This window comes from Rana temporaria, chromosome 2 (genome assembly GCF_905171775.1).
Source record: "Rana temporaria chromosome 2, aRanTem1.1, whole genome shotgun sequence".
NCBI classification, from domain to species: Eukaryota; Metazoa; Chordata; class Amphibia; order Anura; family Ranidae; genus Rana; species Rana temporaria.
The window spans coordinates 301,012,326-301,026,925 of record NC_053490.1 but is presented as its reverse complement, the minus strand read 5'-3'; positions in this window follow the sequence as shown (position 1 = coordinate 301,026,925).

Sequence of the window (14,600 nt, the reverse complement as noted above, 5' to 3'; positions counted from 1 at the left end):
ACAGCCGCAAAGGATGCCGGTACTTGTAGTTTTCCCATTCACAGAACACTGAATGAATGCTGTGGCTGGGCAGAGCGTGTTTTTTTTAGATTGCAAAAGTGAGCGGAGGGGGGATTCTCCACTCACCGTTACAACGGGTGATTGGGTGGGTGCGGGGGCCAGTGCATTTGTAACATGTTACATACCGAATACGCGTGTAACATGTTACAAAAGGTGAACTTACCCTTATTGACATTAGCTGCATTTTTGGCAGAATAAGGTTGGGGTCAATCACACGCCTCCCTGATGGTATGGAATGATGGATAAGTATCTGCCTCTTTTTCTTGGCATTGAGGATATCATTGATCCTGACCAAATCTCTAACGCAATTTGCTGCCACAAACTTGCGAGGAACCTCCACCATGCTCCACTGCTGCCTGTAGATGCTCATTTTTGTACTGCTCTCTAAGGCCCCTTTCACACTGGGGAAGAAGCTGCGGTGGCGGTATAGCGCCGCAAAAAATAGCAGCGCTATACCATCGGATTTGCCGCGGGATTGGGCCGCTGGTGGTGCGGTATTAACCCCCGCTAGCGGCCGATAAAGGGTTAATACCACCCGCAATGCGCCTCTGCAGAGGCGCATTGCGGCGGTATTGCCGCAGTTTCCAATTGTTTTAAATGGGAAGGAGCGGTATACACACCGCTCCTCTCACCGCTTGAGGTTGCTGGGCAAGAGTTTTTCAGGCGGCATAGCAGCGCTATTTTTAGCGCTGTACCGCCTGAAAAACTCCTCAGTGTGAAAGGGGTCTAACTCTTCGGCGAATAAACGGCCAAACATTTTCACTCCTCAGTCCAGAGCACCTGCTGCCATTTTCTGCACTCCAGTGCCTATGTTTTGTGCATAGTTGAGTCACTTAAGCCTTGTACATACATACGATTGGATTTTCCACAAAGCATCAGACTTGTCTTGCATAGAAATGGCACACAATTGTCAGCCAACAAACACGAACATAGTGACATACTACGTGACATTTTAGCTTGAGCGCCACCCTTTGGGCAGCTTCTGCTAATGTGTTTGGCAAGCATTGAATATAAAAACGGGGGGGGGGACTAATGCGCAAAACCAACCTAAACAAGGGCACAACAAAGCTAAAATAATAAAATATAACTAATAATGCAGCTGCCACTACTAATAGTGTTCACACACTTAAAGCAATTATTGACAAGGGGGGGGGGGGGGGGTGTAATGGCGCTTGCAACAGGATTCAATTAAAACTATATACCAATAACGATTTTCTATATTTCCATAATGTGAATAAATTGTCAGGAAAATGTGCTCCACTGGTTCCTGTGTAAAATGTGTTCCACTCAAAATAAAATCAAATAACCACCCAACATTAACCGAGTAATGTGGAGAGTAATAAGAGTGGATAAATGATGATAAAAAAGACAAATGTGCCAGTGACCCGCACAATGTTAATAGCGAGTAATCTGGAATTGTTCAGATAAAATTAACAAGCAGTAGCTATCTTCAAAAAAACATATAACCTATAAAGTGCAAATATGCAAATGAGCTCAAACCAATCCAAAGTGCATAGTGCAATAAATGAATAATATCCATAAAAGTCAAAAATTATAAATAATAAAATTCCAATCCATGCATAAAAGTGAAAAAAATTCAATCCATAAATGACTGCAGTGAAAAGTGTCACATATAATTCACAAAGGAATTAAAAAAACATCAATAAAAAATATATCAAAAAATGTCAATAAAAAAATATATATATAAAAAAAATATATATATATATATATATATATATATATATATAAAGAAACGTGTCCAGTGCAATAATAACGTGAAAATGAAAAACAATCCAGTCCAATAGTCAAGAACGCAACATCAAGCAAAGAATTAATGAATATAAAGTGCATCTGTGCTTCACTTCTATTAAGATTCCATGATGATTGATTGCTTCAGTGCAAAGTAGAAAACGTGCTTCCAAAAATAACAGGCTCCAAACCTTTCCACAGTGCAGTGGTGAAGATAGAAATAATTTCTACAAGCCCCTTACCTTGAAGCGACTTGTATGTAAGCCTTATATCATGTAAATGAAGGGTGTCCCACAGCCAGCCTGCCGTTCTTACACTGGATAAACAGAGACCTGATCCCAGCAATGGCACTCAAAAAGAACACAAGGAGGCTTCCATAGCGTAAGACCATTCACAATTTAATGAGTAAAAACTGTTAAAACACTTACAGTCAAAGCTGTATAAACAGCGTGTAGTACGATCGGGTCTCCGCTCTGCGGCCACGAGCGGATGACGTCACCAGCAATCCTCTTCTTCCTCACGCGTATTGTAACGAACACACGTTCCTATGATTAAGTAACGTGTGTTCGTTACGATACGCGTGAAGGGGAGGATTGCTGGTGACGTCATCCGCTCGCGGCCGCAGAGCGGAGACACGATAGTACTACACGCTGTTTATACAGCTTTGTCTGTAAGTGTTTTAACAGTTTTTACTCATTAAATTGTGAATGGTCTTACGCTATGGAAGCCTCCTTGTGTTCTTTTTGAGTGCCATTGCTGGGATCAGGTCTCTGTTTATCCAGTGTAAGAACGGCAGGCTGGCTGTGGGACACCCTTCATTTACATGATATAAGGCTTACATACAAGCCGCTTCAAGGTAAGGGGCTTGTAGAAATTATTTCTATCTTCACCACTGCACTGTGGAAAGGTTTGGAGTCTGTTATTTTTGGAAGCACGTTTTCTACTTTGCACTGAAGCAATCATCATGGAATCTTAATAGAAGTGAAGCACAGATGCACTTTATATTCATTCATTCTTTGCTTGATGTTGCGTTCTTGACTATTGGATTGTTTTTCATTTTCACGTTATTATTGAACTGGACACGTTTCTTTATATATATATTTTTTTTATATATATTTTTTTTATTGACATTTTTTGATATATTTTTTTTTTGATGTTTTTTTAATTCCTTGGTGAATTATATGGGACACTTTTCACTGCAGTCATTTATGGATTGCATTTGTTTTCACTTTTATGCATGGATTGGAATTTTATTATTTATAATTTTTCACTTTTATGGATATTATTCATTTTTTTGCACTATGCACTTTGGATTGGTTTGAGCTCATTTGCATATTTGCACTTTATATGTTATGTTTTTTTGAAGATAGCTACTGCTTGTTAATTTTATCTGAACGATTCCAGATTACTCGCTATTGACATTGTGCGGGTCACTGGCACATTTGTCTTTTTTTATCATCATTCATCCACTTATTACTCTCCACATTACTCGGTTAATGTTGGGTGGGTATTTGATTTTATTCAGAGTGGAACACATTTTACACAGGAACCAGTGGAGCACATTTTCCTGACAATTTATTCACATTATGGAAATATAGAAAATCGTTATTGGTATATAGTTTGGCAAGCATTGATTCCGAGCATGCGTGTTTGTACTTTGGACTTTTGTCTGACGGACTTGTGTACACATGATCAGAAAATCTGACAACAGACCGTTGTCCGCATGGAAAATTGAACAATTATCTGATGGAGAGTACAAAAGGTTGGATTTTCAGCCAACAGGCTGTCATCACACAATTCCCGTCGAAAATCTGATTGTGTATGAGGTTTTATCCTATGCACAAAAGCATAGCACTGAGGTTCAGAAAAATGGCAGCAGGTGCTCTTGACTGATGAATAGCAAAAGGCAGTTTGTTTGGCCTAGAGAACGGTACAATAAAAGATTTTCTGCAAGCAACAGTGAAGCATGTTGGAGGTTCCTTACAAGTTTGGAGTTGTATTTCTGCAAATGGAGTTGGAGATTTGGTCAGGAACAATGGTGTCCTCAAAGTGGTTGCATTAAGATAAAAAAAAAAAAAAAGCCTTCTGTGTGCAGCAACCCCACTCAGCTCCCCTAATACTTACCTGAGCCCAGCTCGATCCAGCGATGCACGAGAATCTCGGCTGTTTGGGACTCTCCCTCCTGATTGGCTGAGAGAGCAGCGAAGCGCCATCATCACCCTCTGCTGTCAAAGTCAGTGAGCCAATGAGAGGGGGCGGGGTGCAGGCTGTAACTCAGTGTCTGAATGGACACAGGGAGCTGTGGCTCAGGTGCCCCAATAGCAAGCTGCTTGTTGTGGGGGCACTCAACAGGAGGTGGACAGGAGTGCCGAAGAGGGTCCCATGAAGAGGAGGATCTGAACTGCTCTGTGCAAAACCACTGCACAGAGAATGTAAGTAAAACATGTTTGTTATTTTAACAAAAAAACTAACAAAATAAAACACGTTCGTATCATTTCAATGCTGAGAAATACAGGCAGATACTTTTCCATTATGCCATACCATTAGGGAGGTGTGAGATTAGCCCCAAATTTATTCTGCAGCTGGACAACAACCCCAAACATGCAGCCACTCATTGAGAACCATCTTCAGTGCAAAAAAGAACAAGTCATCCTGGAAGTGATGGTTTGGCCCTCACAGAGCCCTGATCTCAACATAACCGAGTCTGTTTGGGATTACATGAATAGGATTTGAGGCAGCCTACATCCACAGAAGAGCTGTCGTTAGTTCTCCAAGATCTCTGAAACAATCTACCTGCAGAGGTCCTTCAAAAACTGTGCAAGTTTACCTAGAAGAATTGATGCGGTTTTAAAGGCAAAAGGCTGGTCACACCAAATATTGATTTGAGTTCCATTATGTTGAGTTGCTTTCCACGTTATTTGATAAGAATAAACTATAAACATTTTTATTTCTGAAAAAGCATTCCTAATTTACAGATTTTTTTCACACCTGCCTAAAAAACTCTTTTATACACACACACACACACACACACACACACACACACACCTCGAAATTTTTGAATATTGTGCAAAAGTTCATTTATTTCACTAATGAAACTTAAAAAGGTGAAACTAATATATGAGAGAGACTCATTACATGCAAAGCAAGATAGTTCAAGCCGTGATTTGTCATAATTGTGAGGATTATGGCTTACAGCTCATGAAAACCCCAAATCCACAATCTCAGAAAATATTGTGAAAAGGTGCAATATTCTAGGCTCAAACTGTCCCACTCTAATCAGCTAATGAAGCCATAACACCTGCAAAGGGTTCCGGAGCCTTTAAAAGTCTCTCAGTCTGGTTCAGTAGGAATCACAATCATGGGAAAGACTGCTGACCTGACAGTTGTGCAGAAAACCAAGATTGACACCCTCCATAAGGAGGGAAAACCTCAAAAGGTAATTGAAAAAAGTTGGATGTTCCCAAAGTACTATATCAAAGCCACATTAATAGAAGGTTATGTGGAAGGAAAAAGTGTGGAAGAAAAAAGGTGCACAAGCAGCAGGGATGACCCCCAGCCTGGGGAGGATTGTCAGAAAAAAGGCCATTGAAAAATGTTGGGGACTTTCACAAGAAGTGGACTGAGGCTGGAGTCATTGCATCAAGAGCCGCCAACACACACAGACGGATCCTGGACATGGGCTTCAAATGTTGTATTCCTCTTGTCAAGCCACTCCTGAACAACAAACGTCAGAAGCGTCTTACCTGGGATAAAGAAAAGCACACCTGGTCTGGTACTCAGTGGTCCAAAGTCCTCTTTGCCGATGAGAGCAAATTTTACATCTCACTTGGAAACCAAGGAGCCGGAGTATGGAGGAAGAATGGAGAGGCACACACTGCAAGATGCTTGAAGTCCAGTGTGAAGTTCCCACAGTCTGATGATTTGGGGAGCCATGGCATTTCCTGGTGTTGGTCCACTGTGCTTCATTAAGTCCAGGGTCAACGCAGCCGTCTGCCAGGAGATTCTGGCGCACTTCATGCTTCCTTCCACAGACGAACTTTATGGGGATGCTGACTTCATTTTCCAGCAGGACTTGGCACCTCCCCCACACTGCCAAAACATGACCATGGAATTACTGTGCTTGATTGGCCAGCAAACTCGCCTGACCTGAACCCCATAGAGAAACTATGGGGCATTTCCAAGAGAAAGATGAGACATGAAACCGAACAATGTAGAAGAGCTGAAGGCCACTATTGAAGCATCCTGGTCTTCCATAACACCTCAGCAGTGCCACAGGCTGATTGCTTCCATGCCACGCCGCATTGAGGGGCCCAAAACCAAGTACCGAGTACATATGCATGCTTCTACTTTTCAGAGCTCCGATATTGTTCTATGTACAATCCTGGTTTTATTGATTGCAGGTAATATTCAAATTTTCTGAGATTGTGGATTTGGGGTTTTCATGAGCTGTAATCCATAATCATCACAATTATGACAAATCACGGCTTGAACTATCTTGCTTTGCATGTAATGAGTCTCTCTCATATTAGTTTCACCATTTAAGTTGCATTAGTGAAATAAATGAACTTTTGCATGATATTAAAATTTTTCGAGTATCACCTGCACACACACACACACACACACACACACACACACACACACTAAAAATTGCTTACACAGGCGTTTAGCATATTTTTTTTTTATGCCTGTAAAAAGGACCTCTATGTTAGCCTATGTGACCAGTACCACATACTGCATTTGCTGGCGTATATGACTACCTTTTACACTTAAAAAAATGGCCAAAAAGCAGGGGTCGTCTTATACGCTGGGTCAGCTGCTCAGATGCCTGCTGGATGTGCGGTAATACTGTATGTAGCTTCTGCTACATACAGTATTATACCCCTTAGCCAATCCCGGTAAACGATGTATTCAAAATAATACAGAGCCTGCTCGGATTGGAGTAACAACCTCTGCCAATCCAAGCAGGCTACATACAGTAGCCTGCTCGGGTTGGGTTTGAGAGTCAGAGAGGCGTGGGCTGATTATGTTACAGCCTCTGCCAATCCAAGCAAACTTTGTATTAATAAATAGACTACATCGCTCGCTGTGATTGGCTCTAGCTCCAGCAAGAAGGAAGAAGAATATGGCTCCAGAAGGAAAAAATATGAAGCGTCGGAAGGGGGGGTCGTCTTATACATTGAGTACAGGCAAAAAAAAAAAACTTAAAAAACTGTAAAATTAGGGGGGGGGGGGGGAGGTGTTTTCAGGAGTATTTGAAGAGGAGCACTTAATATGAAATAATAGAAATAAATCAAAAGTTTTTTTTTTTTTTAGGTCACAATGTAGAGTATAAGATTTTTCTATCATCTGTGCCCAGTCTTGCCACACAGAGTTAACCCAGCTCTGAGCAATCCTCTTTTATTGTTCAGTGAAAATTAACAGACTACCAGATAAAAACCTGTCTAAATAAAAAGTCCTTTCCTCTCTCCTTGCTTTGAGTGACAGGTTATTTACATATCTAGCTTGGACATGTTTATCATATGTTATGTTAATCATAATATGAGGTGATCCACAGTATAAAAAGTGACATCCACCCCTCCCCCACATAACACATCCCGGTAATATACAATGAACTGTGGATCACTTCATATTATGATAAACATAACATATGATAAACATGTCCAAGCTAGATATGAAATAACCTGTCACTCAAAGCAAGGAGAGAGGAAAGGACTTTATTTCGACAGGTTTTTATCTGGAAGTCTGTTAATTTTCACTGAACAATAAAAGGATTGCTCAGAGCTGGATTAACTGTGTGGCAAGACTGGGCACAGATGATAGGAAATCTTATACTCTACATTGTGACATAAAAAAAAAAAAAAGATTTGGGTTTACATCCACTTTAAATGTATTCAACAAGTAGAGTGCATTTACATTTAAATGGCATATGCACATCAATACGGACATTTGAGAGAAAAAAATGCTTATTTTCATAAGCCTGTGTGCATGAAGCCTAAACACCTGCTGTGTGTTTACATTGGACAGCTGGCAGGCTGCCAAGATTCTGAAGCTGTGGTTTCAGGCACTTTTGTTAATTTTGAAAATTTCTACAATGTCTACAGCTACAGATTTGAAGGAGAGCTTGTTTAAATTGCTTTTAGGGCCAATTCCCACCAGTGCATTTTAGCGCAGCTGTAAAACCACAGATCAATGGAAGGACATCGAAGAAAAAAAAATATATAATATTTTTCAATGAGTCCTATTCACATCATAACCAAGTTGCGCTAAAATGCAAAATGTAAGTCAACAGACGTCAACGCGTGTTAAAACGCAACTAAAATGGATGGAAATGTACATGCATTTTAGTTAAAGTCAATGTGAATTGGCCCCCACTGTTTTTCAGAATATGTCTATACTTTAGTTACAAAGTCTGATCTCCGGTTTACTTTAAATCTTGGTGTGCGTTTCTCTTTCCAAATTTCCAGTCTAAAAAAGCTATTAAATTCTGAAGGCATTCCCATGCAGATTGTCAGATTTTTAGCAATGAGTTACTTTACCTTACTCTGGAAAACCGCTTCTTAAAAATAACAAAAAATATATATATTTTTCAACTTCACGTTCACATTTTTTGCAGTTATCACTTAGAAGGGATCATGGTGAATTTCTTTGTAAAGGTGAATTTTTCGATATTTCTTTCCTTTTGTCCATCTTGTAGAAGTATGATGAACAAAGCCAAAAAATACAGTATATTTTTCAAGAATAATTGAGCCCACTTCAATTTTCGGACACAGAGGTAGATTACATTTATAATTGAAGTTCATGAAGTATGCTTTTGGAACAATTTGACTTTTCACAGGTTAAAATTTCAGTTCAATGCAGTTTCAAAAAACACAATTGCTTTATTTGCAAAATGAAATTGAACAGTGAGAATTTAGAAAGAATATTCTTGATGTTGATTTTCCACATTCTGCTTAGTTTTGAGATCTGTGAGCTGACTGAATCCTCTGCTCAGACCTGTTTGGAATATCAATTTTACTCTTCATACACAATAAACATTCCGTTTTTGTGACTGCTTTAAATGAGTGATCAAATAAAATCTGAATTCTGTTTTGTCAAACCAATAATGGGACTTTGGTGCAATATCACAAATTAAAAAAAAAAAAAAATTCCTACAAAACGATAAGACAACTGATTTAGGCATACTTGCATAGCTTTGTGTAGATTACGGAAAAGAAAAATAGCAAACACTGATATTTATCATTCATTTGCAATCTGCAATTGAGAAAAGTTCCTGTGCAAAACTTTGGATCACAGCCAGAAAGACCATTTTCAGAAATCAATAGTCATGTAATGCTTTCTTCCTAACTCTATTACTCAATTTACCACAATGAGGTTTAAATTTTCTCAACAATAGTTTTAAAGTCAAGGAATTTTCTCTGTTGTGATTTATATAAAGTCCACTTACAAAATTCAGAGCAAAAGAAAAAAAAGTAAGAATCAGAAGGCAAATCATCTGCAATTAGGCTTTGATGGAAGCAGCACATCATTTCGAGGGCAGGCAAGCTGAATATTTTCACTGAATTAGGACTTTTGAATTTAGTATGCAGCACAAGTTTATATGGCTTTTTTCTTTTTTTGGAGCACAAGCACACAGGTATTTTGGTACTAGAATGATCACCCCTGGATTTTACCAGGAGCTATAATGATGAAGCAAACACATGCTAGATGCAGATGTTTTTCTAGAACCTGCTGCGTCTCTACTATAGTGCCTTAATGATGAAGCAAACACATGCTAGATGCAGATGTTTGTCTAGAACCTTGCTGCGTCTCTACCATAGTGCCTTAGTAATGGCATGCTCTTGATTGTAAGCCCCCATCCAAAGGGCCAATGCTAAGCAACAGGGTCTACAAACTCCTCTACCACAGCCATTCTAACACAGTAAGGTGCAAAATGAATAGTGCTAAAGTTGTACAAACTAAAGCGTTTGACTTATTGCACTTTGCATCCCAGATTTCAGGCAATAGTTAACACCAAGAATGATTATGCCGATTTCCCCATTTTACAGTGCCTTGAAAAAGTTTTCTTACCCCTCGAAGTTGACATCTTGTCATGTTACAACCAAAAACGTAAATGTATTTTATTGGGATTGTATGTGATAGACCAACACAACGTGGCACATAATTGTGAAGTGGAATAAATATGATAACATTTATTACAAATAAAAATCTGAAAAGTGTGGCGTGCATTTGTATTCAGCCCCCTTTACTCTGATACCCCCAACTAATCTCTAGTGGAACCAATTGCCTTCAGAAGTCACCTAATTAGTAAATAGAGTCCACATGTGTGCAATTTAATCTCAGTATAAATACAGCTGTTCTATGAAGGTTTGTTAGAGAACGTTGGTGTGTTCCTTGGCCTTCAAATTTCAAGCAGGGTTATGTTATAAAAAAAATATCCCAAGCTTTGAACATCTCATGGAGCACTGTTAAATCCATCATACAAAAAAAAAAAAAAAAAAAAAAAAGGGAGTATGGCACAACTGCAAACCTACCAAGACATAGCCGTCCACCTAAACTGACAGGCCAGGCAAGGAGAGCATTAATCAGAGAAGCAGCCAAAAAGCCCATGGTAACTCTGGATGAGCTGCAGAGATCCACAGCTCAGGTGGGAAAATCTGTCCTCAGGAAAACCATTAGTCGTGCACTCCACAAATCTGGCCTTTATGGAAGAGTGGCGAATATGTGGAAGAAGGGGCTCTGGTCAGATGAGACCAAAGTTGAACATTTTGGCATAAAAGCAAAACACTATGTGTGGCATAAAACTAACACTACACATCACCCTGAGCGCACCATTCCTCTGTGAAACATGGTGGTGGCCACATCATATTGTGGGGATGCCTTTCTTCAGCAGGGACAGGGAAGCTTGACAGAGTTGATGGGAAAATGAAAGGCACCAAATACAGGGCAATCTTAGAAGAAAACCTGTTAGACCCCTTTCATGCTGGGGCAGGAGCAGTAAAGCACGGTTAGTTTTAGCAGCTCTTTTCACCCCCACTCAGGAAAGGGTTAATAGTGCCCGTTTTGCAGGCGCTTCCCATTCATTTCAATGGCCATGGGTGGTGGAGGAGCTGTATATACACCGTTTCTGCAATTTATAGACGCTATTTTTAGGGCAATAACACCTGTAAAGCGACTGTGCGAAAGGGGTCTTAGGCTGCATTCACACCTTGGCGTACCTAATTGCGGCATTTTGTACCGAGATTTGCGGCGACAAAACGCCGCGATTGTGAATGCAGCTTATCCCCAGGTCCACATCTCCTATGCCGAACGCCGCCTGAAAAAAAGGTCCAGGACTTGTTTTCAGGCGGCAGGCGTACGGCGTGGAGATGTGAACCATCTCCATAGAGGGCAATGTAAAATCATCCCTCCAGCGTCTTAGGGGCTGCTGCGGCGTCGGATTCAGGCGTATATACGCCTAGGTGTGAACAGAGCCTTAGAGTCTGCAAAAGACTTGAGACTGGGATAGAGGTTCACCATCCAGACTCCTCTAAACATTTAGCCAGAGCTACAATGGAATGGTTTACATCAAAAAGCATATTCATGTGTTAGAATGGCCCAGTCAAAGTCTAGATTTAAATCCAATTGAGAATCTGTGGCAAGACTTGAAAATTGCTGTTCACAGATGCTCTCCATCAAATCTGACAGAGCTTGGGAGATATTTTGCAAAGAATTCACTCTCTAGCTGTGCAAAGCTGGTGAAGACACATCCAAAAAGACTTGCAGCTGTAATTCCAGCAAAAGGTGCTTCTACAAAGTATTGACTCAGGTGGACTGAATATAAATGCACGCCACACTTTTAAGATATTTTTAGAACATTTTAAAAACCATTTATCATTTTCCTTCCACTTCACAATTATGTGCCACTTTGTCGATCGCATAAAATCCCAATAAAATACATTTACGTTTTTGATTGTAACATGACAGAATGTGGAAAATTTAAAAGGGGTATGAATACTTTTTCAAGGCACTGTATCTGCAGCAACTGTGATGAAGGCCTGCACTGCAGACAGACCATAAATACAATGAATTTGAACAGAATTCAGAGCAAATCTGCATGGCAACCAACTACCTTCTAGCTTTAATTTTCAATGCTTAAAGGGTCACTAAAGGAATTTTTTTTTAGCTAAATAGCTTCCTTTACCTTACTGCAGTACTGGTTTCATGTCCTCATTGCTCGTTTTTGCTTTGATGTTGCTGTAATTCCTCTCTGTTCTGGACACTTCCTGGTTGTCTGTTTCCTGATCACCACAGTACTGGGAGATTTCTCACCATGGTGACTAATCAAGGAGGTGTGATTACTGTGTGTCAGCACCAATCCAGTTTCGTTTTACAAAGCATCACTGCCCTCTATTGGCTCTTTGTCTCTGTACATCAGAGAACCAGGAAACAACAGCAAAAAAACGAAACTAAACTGCAGGTACATTATATGATTGTTTTTTATCTATTTTTAAAAGGAATCAGTTAACCATTATGTCTCTATACCCTGTAAACAGTCCTTTTAGCAAAAAAAAAAATGTATACCACCGGCAATATGCCTGCAGAGGCACATTGCCGGTGGTATAGCCGCGGTTTCCCATTGCTTTCAATGGGAATGAGTGGTGGAGGAGCAGTAAACACACCGCTCCTCTCACCACTACAAAGATGCTGCTAGCAGGACTTTTGGAGCGGTCCTGCTAGCGCACCACACCAGTGTGAAAGCCCTCTGCCTTTCACACTGGAGAAACAGCATCCTCCGTTTAGGGTCGGTTTGTAGGCGCTATTTTTAGCACAATAGTGCTAGTGTGAAAGGGGCCTTATTCTTATTCTACAAATTGCCGTCCTTTGCATACCTTTATCCCACCCTTAGGAACTCTTGCCACAAATTTGAAGTACTAATCCTCCCACTGACCCCGAAGATGGGGCACTATTCCTCCCACTGACACAGATTGAGACACTATTCCTATTTAATACCCATTATGGGGCACAATTCCTCCTTCTTCTGACTACAGGCACCATTTTTTTACTCCCACAGACCACAGTCCAGTCCTCCTGAAAGTCTGAAGGACAGTAAACTGGCTGAGACCACCATCTTAGACCAATGGATTATACTGCCTCCATCAGGAGTTTGGGAAACTGAAAAAATAAAAATCAATTAAAAAAAAGGAGAAGAAGTAAAGCTACCCTATGTATGAACCTGCCTTCAATTGTCATGCCACGGTTCTGAGCAAGCAGTACATGAGGCCAGACACAGAGGAGCAGGACATGTGCCCTTTAAAAGGAGCTCAATTTCTTATTTTTCTTAAAAAATTACGTTTGTTTTTATTTATGGTCCATTGAAACACAGGAATAGGTAATCGTAGACCACTGGGATATCCAAAAAAGTAGTCCAACTGAGAGGCAAGCAATAGCAACACACACAACGTGCAACCACATTGCACATAGTACAGAAGAAACAGACTCCTGAAAGGCTGGATGAAGAAGGGTCAATCTAAAGAAAGGCTATGACTAAGGAGAGGGCACCTGTGTTAAAAATAAAAGAACACAAATCCTCTTAGCAAAAAACTAAATTCCTATACAGTATGGACCCGAACAGAGGAAACAATGGACCAAAAACAGTTCACCAAAATAGGAGGTACAAATGAGTAAAGTCTAACATAAGGAGAACCGGACCAAAAAGCAATGTGGTTCAGTAGGGACCATTTGTCAAGAAGATCACTATTAAGGTATGAGACAGGGATGTTCACTATCTCCTTTGCTGTTTGATCAAACTATAAAACCATTCCGGTTTTCTAAAATGGCGGGTTTGACTCTTGGAAGACTAAATCATTGAATGCAGATGATACCCTGGTATAAGTGGCTGACCCTGACCACACCCTCAATTGTCTGATAAAGACATGGGAGGAATTCAAATAATTCAGGATAATAACTATCCTGATTTTTATGTCAATTCGGAGAAATACAGTCTCCTAAAAGACGAAGCTGCTACCACTACTAAAGTGCTCTGTGTATACCACATTTTTATACTAGAAATCAATCCTTTAATGTGAAAGGAATTCCCCCCTCGACGCTTGGAAAAGACGGATTAACACTACTCCATTATACAAAATGACGTATTAACACTACTTCAATATTCAAAAAGATAACTTCACTCAGGAAAATCCCACAGCTCTTTAAAAAAAATTAGGGCATCACGTAATTAAATCTACCCATACACTTACTACCCAGGAACCAGGTCTAATAATGCACATCAAACAACAGTGGCAAAATGTTTCTGTGGGTAACTAGTACAGTACACAAGTGGAAAGTACAATACAGAACGTAAGTGCGCAAAGGCCACATACACCAGGATATTATTGCTATATCCACAAGACAAAGTACCTCACTTTTAAAAGAATTCTTACACAGGGAGTTGTCAAGACTGTTATAGAGGCTATACCACTGCTCTGGAACTAGGAGCAGCATACCAATACAGTACACACAGGTCTGAAAAGTACCACAATGCCAAGACCAATGCCTAAAGGTAACATTCCACGATATCACCATGGGGTCAATCACAGAGCAAGTCTTCAGAGATTGGGTCACACCAAAGGATGTGCCTTAGCTCTGGACCCAGAGTGTGTCCTGCAGCAACCATATGGGTTTGAAAGTGCCACAAGCCAAAGGTCACATACCAGGCTAGCCTCAGAATCTTTAATCCAGCGGAGTCTGGGTATGGCCTCCAAAGCCATTTGCTGAGAAAATACCAAACAGGATAGCTGCTGTGTAGAGTCTAG